Here is a 13,671-nt window from a genome sequence, read left to right as displayed (position 1 = left end):
CCAAAGTCCCCAAACAACTACCTAACGTGTTCTCAGGGACTTTAAGATCATTGGTTCCCATCAAGGTCAAAGTGCCTTCAGAAAGATAGTGCTCCTCAGGACTGCTCACAGACCACCATTGTGTTCAAACATAGGCTAGTCATTCATAAGCAACTTCCTGAGCAGTGAGGAAGACCTGTTTAATGATACCACCTCCACAGAGTATTGAGAGGGGGAAGTCCCATGTACCCTGTCTTCTGTATCCAGATGGGCCTCTTCCAAGCAGTCATGGGAATAATCACTGTGTTGAGGGCAATTAATTCAGAGGAAATGAGTGGTTGCATTCTTTTATAATCAAATTTCCATACAGGATGCCCAGGACATTATCTCCAATGTAGTAGTGAATGCATTATGCTTGAATATATAAGAAAATAGATGTAATTATAGTATACCGTTATTAATGTAAGTATTAGGTTCCGAATAAAATGATCCTAACATTACATGGTCAGTTATGTGTGAGTGGAAGGGTTAACTCTTCATGGGCCAACACGTGTTTTTCTTGTGAGATTGAAAGGATGGGGGAGCTAGTAGAAACTTGAACCCCACTGTGGGTTTTTGTTTGTTTGTTTGGTTCTTTGAGACAGAGTTTCTCTGAATAACCCTGGCTGTCCTGGAACCCACTCTGTAGACCAGGCTGGCCTTGATCACTAGAAGGCTGTAGGAATCTTGTATCTTATCAGTGCGTGTGTCCCGCTTTTCATGAACATTATAGAGATTTGCATAAAGAGATTTCTGACCTACATCTATTGCTCTTCTCTTTCTATTCCTGGGCTATCAGGCAGCTCTGGCTAAGAGGACAGGTGAGAAAAATTGAAAGGCCCACCATGCAGACATGTTTCTCCCCTCTAACCAGCAGGCAAGAACCCCACCTTTGCCCCCCCTCCCCAACTCCTTCCCAGAGCAGGGACAAATCTGTCACTTTGGGTGCTTCTCTGTGAGTGCAAGTAAGATGTGTTTCCTCTCCTCATGGACACTCCCGTTACATGGTGTTCATGAATGTCACTCAAAGAATGGGGAAACTTATGAAGAAAATACCCATGTCCACAGAGGGAATTGATATGGATTCACAACAGGCCCCCACGGTTGGGCATGGTTGCGCATGCCTGGCGGGACCTAGTCACTTCTGCCTAGTAATTTCCGGGTCAAAACATCTCACGTGACCAGGACCCCATGGCTTTGCGTGGTTGCATAAAGCACGCAGGGCAAACATGTGATATATGCACATGTGTGGAATAGCCACATGGGCCTGTGTGCGCAGGCGCGGCCCAGCCTTTATAAGCCAGTGCCATGACTCCCGGTCCCACTTCACTTCACTCACGTGTCTTTCCGCAGGCCTGTGCATATCTGTCCCTCTCCCTTATCTTAATAAAACTCTTGTTAGTGGATTCTGTTGTTTCATGACTTTTCCTCACAGGGTAAGAGCGCCACAAAAAAAACCCAACAGAGATCATGGTGGCCAAAACAGGAGATATTCCAGGTCATAGACTGGATCCTTGCCCCAACCCTGGAAATATCTGAAAAGTGGGTATTATATATTTCTGCAGGACATGAGGTCTTTATCACAGCAATGCTACTTAGCAGTTATGTACATTACGCAAATGAATGGACATGGATGTGTCTCAATAAAATTTTATTAGGCCATAGTCTGTATTTGCTGAAATGGGCAGGCTACCACGGTGCTCCAGTCTGCTCTGGGGAACATTGCTGAGGGTGGTTGGCCATCAGGGCAGTAGGTCAGTAGTAACTCAACACTCCCGCTCCGGCTACTGCTTCAGTGATGCTCTTTAAAGTAACCAGAGGAAGGAGGGACTGGTGAGGCAACAAGGAGTGTGGGAAGAAGGAATATTAGAATAGTTGGTGGGAAAAGGACTGAGTCCCTTGCTATGAGAATGGAAGAGAAGGAAGGGACTAGGAAGAGGTCAGGTTAGGACAAAGCCCTTCTGAGCATATGTGTATCACACAATGCATACCCCATGCCTGCCTGAGGACCTGGGCTGGAAAGATTTAGAGAGCTGCATCTCCACAGTTAAGGATTTGGGACAAATTGCACAAAAATGTATCACCTAAGCGACTAAAATGGCCTCTGGGAATCCTCTTCCCTTTCCTGAGCGTCTAAATGTTTATGTTCCCTCAAGACTCATATATTGAAATTCTAACCTTCCTGCATGTGGTAGTATTTGGAGGGGGAACCTTTGAGAGATGGTTAGATTATTAGGGGATGGATTATCGTACTTATAGAAAAGGCCTCAGCAAACTGCTCTGGTGAGGGCCAGGTAGAAAGTGCCTCCTACGAACCAGAGAATGGGCTTCCCTGGACACTGAGTCCACAGGATCCTTGGTTTGGGGCTTTCCAGTCTCCTTAACTATAAGGACTAAATTTCTGTCATTTATGAATTACTTAGACTAGCTTGGTGTTTGGTTATAGCAGTCCAGACAGATTGAGACACTGGTCAGTTACTCCACAGACACAGTGAAGATGGCAGAATGCTTAGGAAGGCTGGCTCTGGTGACTCAGATGCCAAGCCACAGCTCTGACACATGCTAGCTCTCAGGGACTCTGGGCAAATTAACCTACATTAGCTGTGGCTCTCTTACCTTTAAAAATATCCCATAATATCTAACAGAGAGGAATGGTGTGAGGTTTACTTCATATAGTCTGAACTTCTTAGGCCAATGTTGTAAATGTTTCCTTTTCTGTTTCTTCTTCTTCTTCTTCTTCTTCTTCTTCTTCTTCTTCTTCTTCTTCTTCTTCTTCTTCTTCTTATTATTATTATTATTATTATTATTATTATTATTATTAAGTGAACATAGACAATAAAAAAATACAAAAATCAAAACTAAACAAAACCCAGATCTTCTCCTTGGATCCTGTTCTACCTGCATCAACTTGACCACTGGAGACTCTTTTGAGATGCATGCATATTTGTCTGAGATAGAGCAAGGTACATCTCTCAGTAGTTCTCTCTCTGTGAGAGTAAATAAACATCACTATAGGAACTATTCTTAAATGCACATATTCATATATGAAAATATATTCAGATTTTGGAAGTCCTGAAAAAGTAAAGCTTGGAGGTGGGTGGGTCTTTTCATCTTTCAAAGGGGGGAAATTAGCCAGATTCTGAGACATTCTGTGGGTGCCTAGACAAAGACCAAGAGCTTGTTGCACTGAAGGAAGGCAGTGTTTCTCAACATGGGATAAGGATGCCCTTTCAATAGAAGCAATTATGTCTCTGTAAACACATACACACACACACACACACACACACACACACACACACACACACACACACACACACACACGCATTCCCTGGTCATATCCAACAGAGACCTACTGAATCAGATCACTAGAGTTGAAACCTGGGAGTCTATGTTTTTAGTACCTTCTTCAAGTAATACTGATACATCAAATAGATTTGAAAATCATTTCTTTTGAATCTAGACCAATGGCTCTCAGTCCTGGATAAGCATCTTGACTCCCTTTGGGCAGTTAACTTGACAGTAATACTCAACCATGCCTGGGTCCCACTGCCCAGAACTCAGATTCAGTAGGGTCAATCCTAGAACCCACAGTGGTTCTGAGTTGTTGATCTGATCACCAATTCTAAAACTTTGTTATACATTAAAATTACTGACACAGGCTACACACCAGGCCACTGAAATTGCGGGCTCTGAGAACCAAAGTTGGCATCAGGATTTAAAAATTATGCCCCGATGTTCCTCATATGTGTAATCCTCATTCTTTCAGAATCTACGGTCTAGTTCTTAGACCAGAAAAGATTTTAAGGTCAAGATAGTAAATATTTGAGACTTTATGGGCCATGTGGTTCCTGTCACAACTACTTGTTGCAGCTATTGTAGCGTGAAAGTGACCATAGACAACACACAAATGAATGAATGTGGCTGTTCTGTTAAAAGTTTAATTACAGACTTAGTTTGTAGGATGGACTTGGCCACAAACCATAATAGGTTGACTTCTGGTCCAGATCACTGTTCTCAAACTATCTGTGCTGCAGGATCATCTCTTTTTGTATAAAACTTTCCAGTCTTTTGCAGGCTGATTCTTTTATAAACTACAATAAAAATTAATTACTAGAAGAATGAAATAAAAAAGGCAAAACGATGAACCCGCTGATTGCACAACTGGACACACCGGCTGTGTTGAGTTGCTGCCATCGTTTCTAAATACACTCCGTTTCTTTACTTCTCTTGCAGGAACTGACCTAAATAAGTAAATAAATCTGAGACTAGACCCATGCCAGGAGTGTAACAAGAAGCACCGTTATAATTAAACTGATGGGCTTTCTGTCTAAAGGATGCAAGTAAGCAACATCAGGTGGCTGATTGGTATGGAGTTCACAGAGAAAGGACCTTTGACTCCAACTTTTCAAAAAGTGATGAACTTTGGTGAAAAAAGGAATTGCAAAGGATCCCAGCATGCTAGTCACCACCTTGTTTTTGTTTTGTTTTGTGAGACAGAGTTTCTCTGTGTAGCTTTGTACCTTTCCTGGATCTTGCTCTGTAGACCAGGCTGGCCTCGAACTCACAAAGATCCGCCTGGCTCTGCCTCCCTGGGATTAAAGGCGTGTGCCACCACCGCCCAGCGCTAGTCACCACCTTAACAAATGGTAACACAGTTATCTGGATTTGAATTAGGCTGAGAAAAGCAAGCTTTGTTTGTCAAGAAGACAGAGGAGTGTCTGTCCTGTGAATGGGGCAGCACTGGCTTCAGGGGAAAGGACAGAGAGGGGCTTTGAAACCTGGCCCACCTCTTGGGACCTGAGTTGGGACATCAGTGAGCTGTTTTGAGCCTCTGTGAGTTCAGGCTTGATAAAGCTATTACCACCTTCTCCGTGTTATTGAGGGAGTTCTAGCATGTATGCAAAGTCCTCAGATCAACCAATGACAGTGACTGTTATTAAAGAGCAGCAAGGACCAGCGTAGAGAATGCCAGCCACCTTCAGCATCAGGCAGTGAAGTGTGAACTGTGGCTGTCTTGTGCGGTTGGGACATTTGACTTGGGTGAATCTCAATTTCTCCATTCCTTCAGAGACGTTGATGGCTGCCTTTCAGGTTAAAGGAAAGGTGAGCGATGACTGAGTTACGTCAAGTACCATTCACAGACGCGCCGCAAAGTGGGAATGATTGCTTTCTTCTCGTACTGTCTAGTTGACATATAATTCATATATGAAATTTCTGCTTTTAAAATGACAACTTCAGGGGTTTTAGAGTATTTCCAAAGACATGCAGCTCCTACCCCTACTTAATTTCAGAACAACGAAGGATCATTTGTGTGTGTGTCAGGAGGATTGAGACAAGGTATCACTATGTAGTCTTGGCTGTCCTAGAACTTTGTATGTAGACCAGGCTGGTCTCAAACTCATAGAGAACCACCTGCCTTTGCCTTCTCAGTGCTGGGATCAAAGGCATGTGCTACCCCACTTAGCCACATCAGATTTTGTTAACCATTTAATTTATTAACTGTCTTCCTTCCCACACCCCAGAACCTTTACTGGTGTTTCCCCAGGGAGCAACCGCACCTCATAGCACTTAGGAACATCTCTTGATAATTGCTTTCTGGAGTCTCACCCGGTACAGCAGCAGCTTAGTCTATTCCCTCTTCTCCGGAATGGCATTGCTCATGATTCTCCCCACTCTCTCCCCTTCTCAGTTTCGTAATGCAAAGTTCATCTTCCATCGTGTCCTTTCTGCCACTGAAAGCTGCAGTTCATCACCTGAGCATAGCTTGATCGCCACTACATATCCCTTCATTATGTCAGAGACAGCTCTCTCTGTGGCCATCTGTGCTCCAGCACCATATTAGAGGGTCTTGTGGAGTGCCTCTCAAGCCCCTTGGATCTTTGCAGTGCCGCATAGACTAGACAGATTTGTTCCCATCACTGGGAAGTGGGTAGAAATGACAAGTGTCACTTTTAGGCCAAAGTGATTAGGAAGTAAATATAAGGGCTGGAGAGATGGGCTGGTGGTTAAGAGTACATACTGCTCTTGCACAGTACCAGAGCTGGGTTCCCAGCACCCACATAAGGTGGCTCACAACCACACGCAACTTCAGTTCCGGGACATCTGACATCATCTTCTGGCTTCTTTGGGCACCCACATGCACATACGGATACTAACACAAAAGACAGGCACACACAGGCACAAGTATAAGTAAAAGGTAAAAATAAATCACCTTTAAAAAAGAAATGAATATGTCTCCTCTGCTCTCCTGTTCTTTGTCAGCTAACAACAGAGGGCATCAAGACTCAAAGAAATGGGAAAGTCTCACAGCAGCTGGACTTTGAACCCATGGTCCATGCCCCACTACACAGCATGCTGTCTGCTAAGTGTCTGATTGGAATCGACACGAAGAAGAAAGAAAACTATTCTGCCTTTGCTGCTGAGAGTTGGACGATTTGCTTCTCACAGCAGCTTGGTGTCACTTTCCCTGTCTCACTTTCTCTACCATCAGAAGTCCCCAGGAGGAGAATGGCTGGAAGCAATTACCCTTTGGTAGACATTTTATTATTGTTATTGTTTACACCCTTCCCGTGTATGTGTAGGACTTGGAGGGATGATATAAGGGGTCTTTGTTGATGAAGAGAGCTATGGAGCTGTTTCTCACATTGGAAGAATGCTTCTGAGGTAGCTGGTGAGAGCTGTCCATCAGGCGGGCCATGAATCTGGCTGTCAGAAGCAGATGGCTAGCATGGTAGCTTCCAAGGAGAGACACAGAAGGAACCTTGTTTGGAGAAGGCCAGCGGGAGAGGTGAGCTGCCTCTAGGCAGAGACTCGGTGACCATGGTTGCGGGGATGTTGGCCTGTGAACTCGTGTTTATCATCTCCTAGGAAGGTCTCACACTGAAGTTCAGATGGTGACTTGGAAAGAAGATGGATAGTAAGAGAAATGGGGCCCATGCAGGTGAAACTTGGGAATACAAGAACCCCAAAGCCCACCTACGAAAACCTCTCTCATGTCCCCACTCCTAACAGATACAGACACAGAGTGGGGAAAGGGGCATAGCCTCATCTTCTTTGTAAACAACCTCTTCTATAAGGAGCCCTTCTATGACCTCTTCTCCTTCTGAGGCTGCCCTTCCAGTCTCTTGTGTTCTCATTCTATTTAGTGTTTGGTAGTAAAAAGAAATACCATGGGTGATCAGGCAGAAGATTTGCCTTTGAAGGTGTCGGTTCCCTAGCTTCCAACTTCTAGGATGAGATCACTGAATCAACTTGTTCCACAGATATTCATAAGCACACTTATTTATTTATTTGTGCGTGTGATTTCTCACTGATCAGCAGTTTTCTGAGGCCTTGCTGGGTAACCAGCACTGTAGAAAGTGCCATTGTTGCACGGAGAAATGACAAGGTCACGATCTGTGTCCTCAAAGGGAAGGACACAGAGCAGAGAGATGAGAACAACAGCTTATGATAAAGTGAGTGCCAGCAACCCGTTGACAGTGTGCCAAGGAGGCCTGGCGATCTGGTAGGACCTAGGAGCTGGGGCCCTTGGCTCCTTTGGGGACTGTGAAAGATGAAGCCTTTGGCAGCAGATGCTTTGTCTTCAAGGACTAGGGTGGAGCTGATTGGCAGAGTGTTGAAACAGGATGGGGAGGGGATGCAAGAGGTCATCTCGAAGCTCCAAAGCACCAGGAACTGGGCTCTGGCTGACTCTAAACAGAGACAACACCTCTTTCCCCGAAGCTGGCCAGAACTACTCTCCAGAGAACAACAGTGATTCTTTGGAGACCAGCAGCACTGCCGTGGTCAGATGGGGCTGTCTCCCCTTCTTGCTTCTTTTACACTCAGCTCAGTGGCCTTGGTTCAAAAGTGCAGGCAGGACTATGGTCAGACCCATCTAGGTCTGCTCTGAGAAACCTCCCTGGTGTCACTGAGAGGAGGCTCACACTGGGTGTCACAGAGAGGAGGCTCACACTGGGTGTCACAGAGAGGAGGCTCACACTGAGTGTCACCAAGAGGAGGCTCACACTGGGTGTCACAGAGAGGAGGCTCACACTGGGTGTCACAGAGAGGAGGCTCACACTGGGTGTCACCAAGAGGAGGCTCACACTGAGTGTCACAGAGAGGAGGCTCACACTGGGTGTCACAGAGAGGAGGCTCACACTGGGTGTCACCGAGAGGAGGCCCACACTGGGTGTCACAGAGAGGAGGCCCACACTGGGTGTCACAGAGAGGAGGCTCACACTGGGTGTCACAGAGAGGAGGCTCACACTGGGTGTCACAGAGAGGAGGCTCACACTGGGTGTCACCAAGAGGAGGCTCACACTGGGTGTCACAGAGAGGAGGCTCACACTGGGTGTCACAGAGAGGAGGCTCACACTGGGTGTCACCAAGAGGAGGCTCACACTGGGTGTCACCAAGAGGAGGCTCACACTGGGTGTCACAGAGAGGAGGCTCACACTGGGTGTCACCAAGAGGAGGCTCACACTGGGTGTCACCAAGAGGAGGCTCACACTGGGTGTCACAGAGAGGAGGCCCACACTGGGTGTCACAGAGAGGAGGCTCACACTGGGTGTCACCGAGAGGAGGCTCACACTGGGTGTCACCAAGAGGAGGCTCACACTGGGTGTCACAGAGAGGAGGCTCACACTGGGTGTCACAGAGAGGAGGCTCACACTGGGTGTCACAGAGAGGAGGCTCACACTGGGTGTCACAGAGAGGAGGCTCACACTGGGTGTCACCAAGAGGAGGCTCACACTGGGTGTCACCGAGAGGAGGCTCACACTGGGTGTCACCGAGAGGAGGCTCACACTGGGTGTCACAGAGAGGAGGCTCACACTGGGTGTCACAGAGAGGAGGCTCACACTGGGTGTCACAGAGAGGAGGCTCACACTGGGTGTCACAGAGAGGAGGCTCACACTGGGTGTCACAGAGAGGAGGCTCACACTGGGTGTCACCAAGAGGAGGCTCACACTGGGTGTCACCAAGAGGAGGCTCACACTGGGTGTCACAGAGAGGAGGCTCACACTGGGTGTCACAGAGAGGAGGCTCACACTGGGTGTCACCAAGAGGAGGCTCACACTGGGTGTCACAGAGAGGAGGCTCACACTGGGTGTCACAGAGAGGAGGCTCACACTGGGTGTCACAGAGAGGAGGCTCACACTGGGTGTCACCAAGAGGAGGCTCACACTGGGTGTCACAGAGAGGAGGCTCACACTGGGTGTCACAGAGAGGAGGCTCACACTGGGTGTCACAGAGAGGAGGCTCACACTGGGTGTCACAGAGAGGAGGCTCACACTGGGTGTCACCAAGAGGAGGCTCACACTGGGTGTCACAGAGAGGAGGCTCACACTGGGTGTCACCAAGAGGAGGCCCACATATCTCTAGTGCTGGAGAATAAATAGGCTGAGTTATGTGTTGGATCTCAGGGCGGGGGTCTCCTTCTTTCTGGTCAGCAGGAATCTTCTGGAAGAGGTTTGGGGGCTACTACTCGATATTCTCTTGTTCCTGAAAAAGGCATGAAGAGAACCCATTTCCCATCCCCCAGCAGGAAGGCAAAACAGTCCCCAAACTCCCCCAAAATCTAATTCTGATGGCTTTAGGGGCAGGTAGCCCAGTGGGTGAGCTGAATCTCATAGTTACATACAGGAAGCGCTTCCTCCTTGTAGGAAGAGGAGAGAGGAAACCTGAAAATGGATCAGAAGAACAAGGTCCCAACTCCACCCTGTCCTGGGTGGCCTTGAAGTGCTGTTTCCCAATGTCTGAAGCCATTTCTGAGGAGGTACAGCTCAGACAACTGCAGATTAGAGCAGCCTGCCCCTGCAACCGGCCTTCTGAGAATGCTTAGCAGCCTCCTGAGTTTGTTCCCAGGACCAGACAGACATTGTAGCACATGTCACCCAAGTATTTGTGCCACAGGGACTTAGATGCCCTTCTGGGGAACCAGCCCAAGACATACTGACCAATATTTGTCATCAAATTCTTTCAGATCTTCCCTATGTCTGGTCATAGTTTTTGTTTGTTTGTTGTTTTGGAGTTCCAGAGCCCTGGAACTCGCTCTGTAGCCCAGGCAGGCCTCAAACTCAAGAGATCTGCTTGCCTCTGCCTCCTGAGTGCTGGGATTAAGGTGTGCACTGCTCCTGCCTGGCATAGCCACAGTTCTTATGCGGGCTGTGACCAAACAGAGCTTTCTCAACTGGCTCGTCCCTTTGCTGTGAGATGTTCTGTTATCATACTCACTAAATGTCTCTTCTCTAGGGCCTGGCTTGCAACAAGGACTGGCCCTCAAGTTCTGACAAGCTTGCCATGTGGGGCTGCTTCTAGAAATAAAAGCTTTATCGAAATAAGACACAGACTTCCTAATGAGGGTTATCAAATTATCTCATTGAGGTTACGTGGAGCCAGTTCTCTGGATAACAACTTTCTTAACAAGTAAGACACAGGCTTATGAATGAGGGATATCAGATAGGCTCATGGGTGACCAATCTCTTAGGACACTGTTCAGGACAATCTCAGTTGGGATGCTCAAACAGAAATGAATATTTTCTTTTTAAATTACTATTTAAACTTTTTCATTCAATGTATTTTGATCATAGAGAAAGAATGAGTATTTTCAATGTAGATAAAAGAGAGAGTAACCTTGAGAACATTTTTGTTTTGAAAGCTCTTTCATCATTCCAGAGTACCTGAATAAACTGTCCTTCTTGACTCTGGGATCACTTAAGATGAAAAGTTGATTCTCAGGAGCAGAGGCGATTCCAGGTCAGGCCAGTGCAAGCCATTTTTGTCTAAGTTCATGCTAGCCATCTCCCTGTGTGGTGCTGTAATAAGGTGTAGTTACTGGATGGCAGTTCTCCTTATGAACAGCTTTGTACATCACACACCCAGCCAAAAGCCCTGGTGCAAGGAGCCCAGCCATCCACATCCAGTTAGCCACTCTGCCTGAGGTTTGAAGGAGATAAAAAGTCCCACACATCTGTAACTCATTGCTGCCTATTAGTAGGCCTTAGCATATTTGCTGGCAAGTCTGGAGCATTCTTCACTAGACTCAGAGGTATTTAGTCAGTGGTTTCTCAACTAATGCTGTGACCCTTTAATACAGTTCCTCATGTTGTGGTGACCCCTCCCAACTATAAAATTGTTTTCCTTGCTACTTCAAAACTGTAATTTTGCTACTGCTGTGAATCACAATGTAAATGTCTATGTTTTCAGATAGTCTTAGGTAACCCTTGTGAAAGGTGGTTTGATCCTCAAAGGGTTGTAACTCACAGGTTGAGAACTACTGGTTTAGTAGATTTGTTAAACACTCTAGTCTCACCAGGAACACACAGCTCTTAGGATTTGATACTTTTGATGTTGTGTCTTGGTGTTTTGTGACTTTACTTTTAGCAAGTGATTTTTTTTTTCTGACTCTACCCCCACATCTTGAATACCCTTTTTAGAGAATATTTTCACATTCTGCCCAGAGCCCCATTTCAAGGGTGATTCACCCAGTTCCCAGATGCCAACAACTCCCTAATGTCTCCCTTCCTAGGTGATGTGCTTGGTAGGAAACTACCAGGCCCCAGATTAGGGATCCTCTAAGGGCTGGCTCGTGGCCAGTGATGGGCCAATGCAGGACACAGAGGTTGGGAACCTTTGCTTTAGCTGAGATAATTCTCATCCCATCTCCAGAACTTTCTGTAGAACCGGAAATGATGTCAGTCAGAGCCACATCGATGAGCATCTCCTCTTCCTCCCAGCCTGCATGGTAGTATCACTGGAAGCACAGAAAACAAAGCTATGTGTGACCCCCTAACAGCAACTGTGCCCTCTGAGATCTCTTGGCACTTTGTGTTCCTTCCTGTGTGAAACGACCAGATTCATATAACCCTGCAGAACAGACTGTTAAACGTTAACAAGCCAGTGAGCAGCTAGAACTGGGGAGGCTGTTAAGTTCAGAACAGCGCCGAGCCTCTCTGTGGGAGAAGCTGGCACCCAGAGAGAACAAAAGGCTGTCTGTGATCAGTGTCTTCCAGGACTGGTCACCTTCCCTTGGCAGACTTTGCTTTTTCTATCCGCTATATGATCCGATGGTATCTTAGGGTTTCTTTTTCTTTCTTTTTTTTTTTTTAAAGACAGGGTTTCTTTTTTGTGTAGCCCTGGCTGTCTCTGTAGACCACGCTGGCTTAAACTCACAGAGATCCACCTGCCTCTGCCTCCTGAGTGCTGGGATTAAAGGTGAGCCCCAACATTGCCCAGATTAGTTAGGGTTTTTATTGCTGCAATGACCAAAAAGCAAGTTGATGGCGGGGGTGGGGTGGGGGTGGGGGTGGGGGTGGGGGTGGGTGGGGGGGTGGGTGGTTTACAATTTTATATTACTGTTCATCATCGAACGAAGTCAGGACAGGCACTCAAAAAGGGCAGGAATCTGATGCAGAGGCCATCAAGGGGTGCTGCTTACTGGCTTGTTCTTCATGGCTTGCTCAGTCTGCTTTCTTACAGAACCTGGGACCACCAGCCCAGGAATGGCACTACCCACAATGGGCTGGACCCTCCCCCATAAATCACTAATTAAGAAAATGCCTTATCGTTGGATCTCATGGAGATATATTTTTTTTCACTTAACATCCTCTCCATTCAGATAACTCTAGTTTGTGTGTCAAGTTGACATAAGACCAGCCAGCTCAGATGACCATTGATTAGTCTACTGAGACACTCTATGCCTCTCTATAGACCAGTTTCTTTCAACAGTTGACCTTGAATGTGCATCTTTCTTAGTTGTTGGTCAGTCAGAGGGTCTTGGAATTCACATCTCTCTAACAGGAACCAGATGATTCAGCTGGCAAGGCTGTTGGTGTGGGGTCCACAGCTCTAACTGTGTAAGGGTGATGGGCTATGGAAGAAGAGCCATTTTATAACAGCACTGGCATTATCACTTGGCTGACTTTAAGGATTCATTCAGCTTCTTTATCTGCTTGGTGAGAAAATATCCATTAAGGAAGAGTTCCTAGCCCCACTGAGGCCCCTGTGAACCATGCTAATTCACCTGTGAAAGGGGTCACTTTCCCAGAGGAGTCAGCACAGATGTAAACCAAATAGATCTTGATTCGTGGCAAGATCCCCAAGGCGAGAGAAGGGAGGGAAAGAGGAGCATCTGTCCTTCGGAGAGGGTCTTCCTTAAAGGCCCTTGTCACCTGAGTATGACCTTGAGTGCTGACAGTACCTGAGACTGAGCCCTGCTGTGCACAAGGACTCAGGCACCAACCCTCTGGGGATAGGAAGAAGAGCACTCTAGCCTTCTGAGACTTTCGGTGACATCCAGTCATCTGTAAGGGTTGCTCTGCTGGAATCATTCGCCTTTCTCTGGCCTAGCGCCTTGCCACCCAGTGTGTTTTTACTGGACATCGCTGAGGTCTGAGAGCCCAGACGTCAGGGCAGTTAATTCCTAAGAGAGCAGTGTCTGGGATGCCGAAGTGAAGCTGCCAGTTCCCATGCTGGCCTCCAGGATGTGACGTAGCCCTGCTGGAAGGCAGGCTTTGCTGGGTCTTACTGAGACTTGGGTCAGCAATTGTCCTGGATTGTTCTCTGGAACCCTTGGGCACTGCATGGGATCAAGGAGCTCTTCAGGGATCTTCCTCACCGTCTCAAGACAATTTATCCTTCTTTAAATTGCCAGGGGCTCTCAGGACTCAG

This window comes from Peromyscus californicus, unplaced genomic scaffold (assembly GCF_007827085.1).
Source record: "Peromyscus californicus insignis strain IS unplaced genomic scaffold, ASM782708v3 Scaffold_9__1_contigs__length_137607984, whole genome shotgun sequence".
NCBI classification, from domain to species: domain Eukaryota; kingdom Metazoa; phylum Chordata; class Mammalia; order Rodentia; family Cricetidae; genus Peromyscus; species Peromyscus californicus.
The sequence above is the reverse complement of the archived record's forward strand: the minus strand, read 5'-3'. Positions refer to the sequence as shown.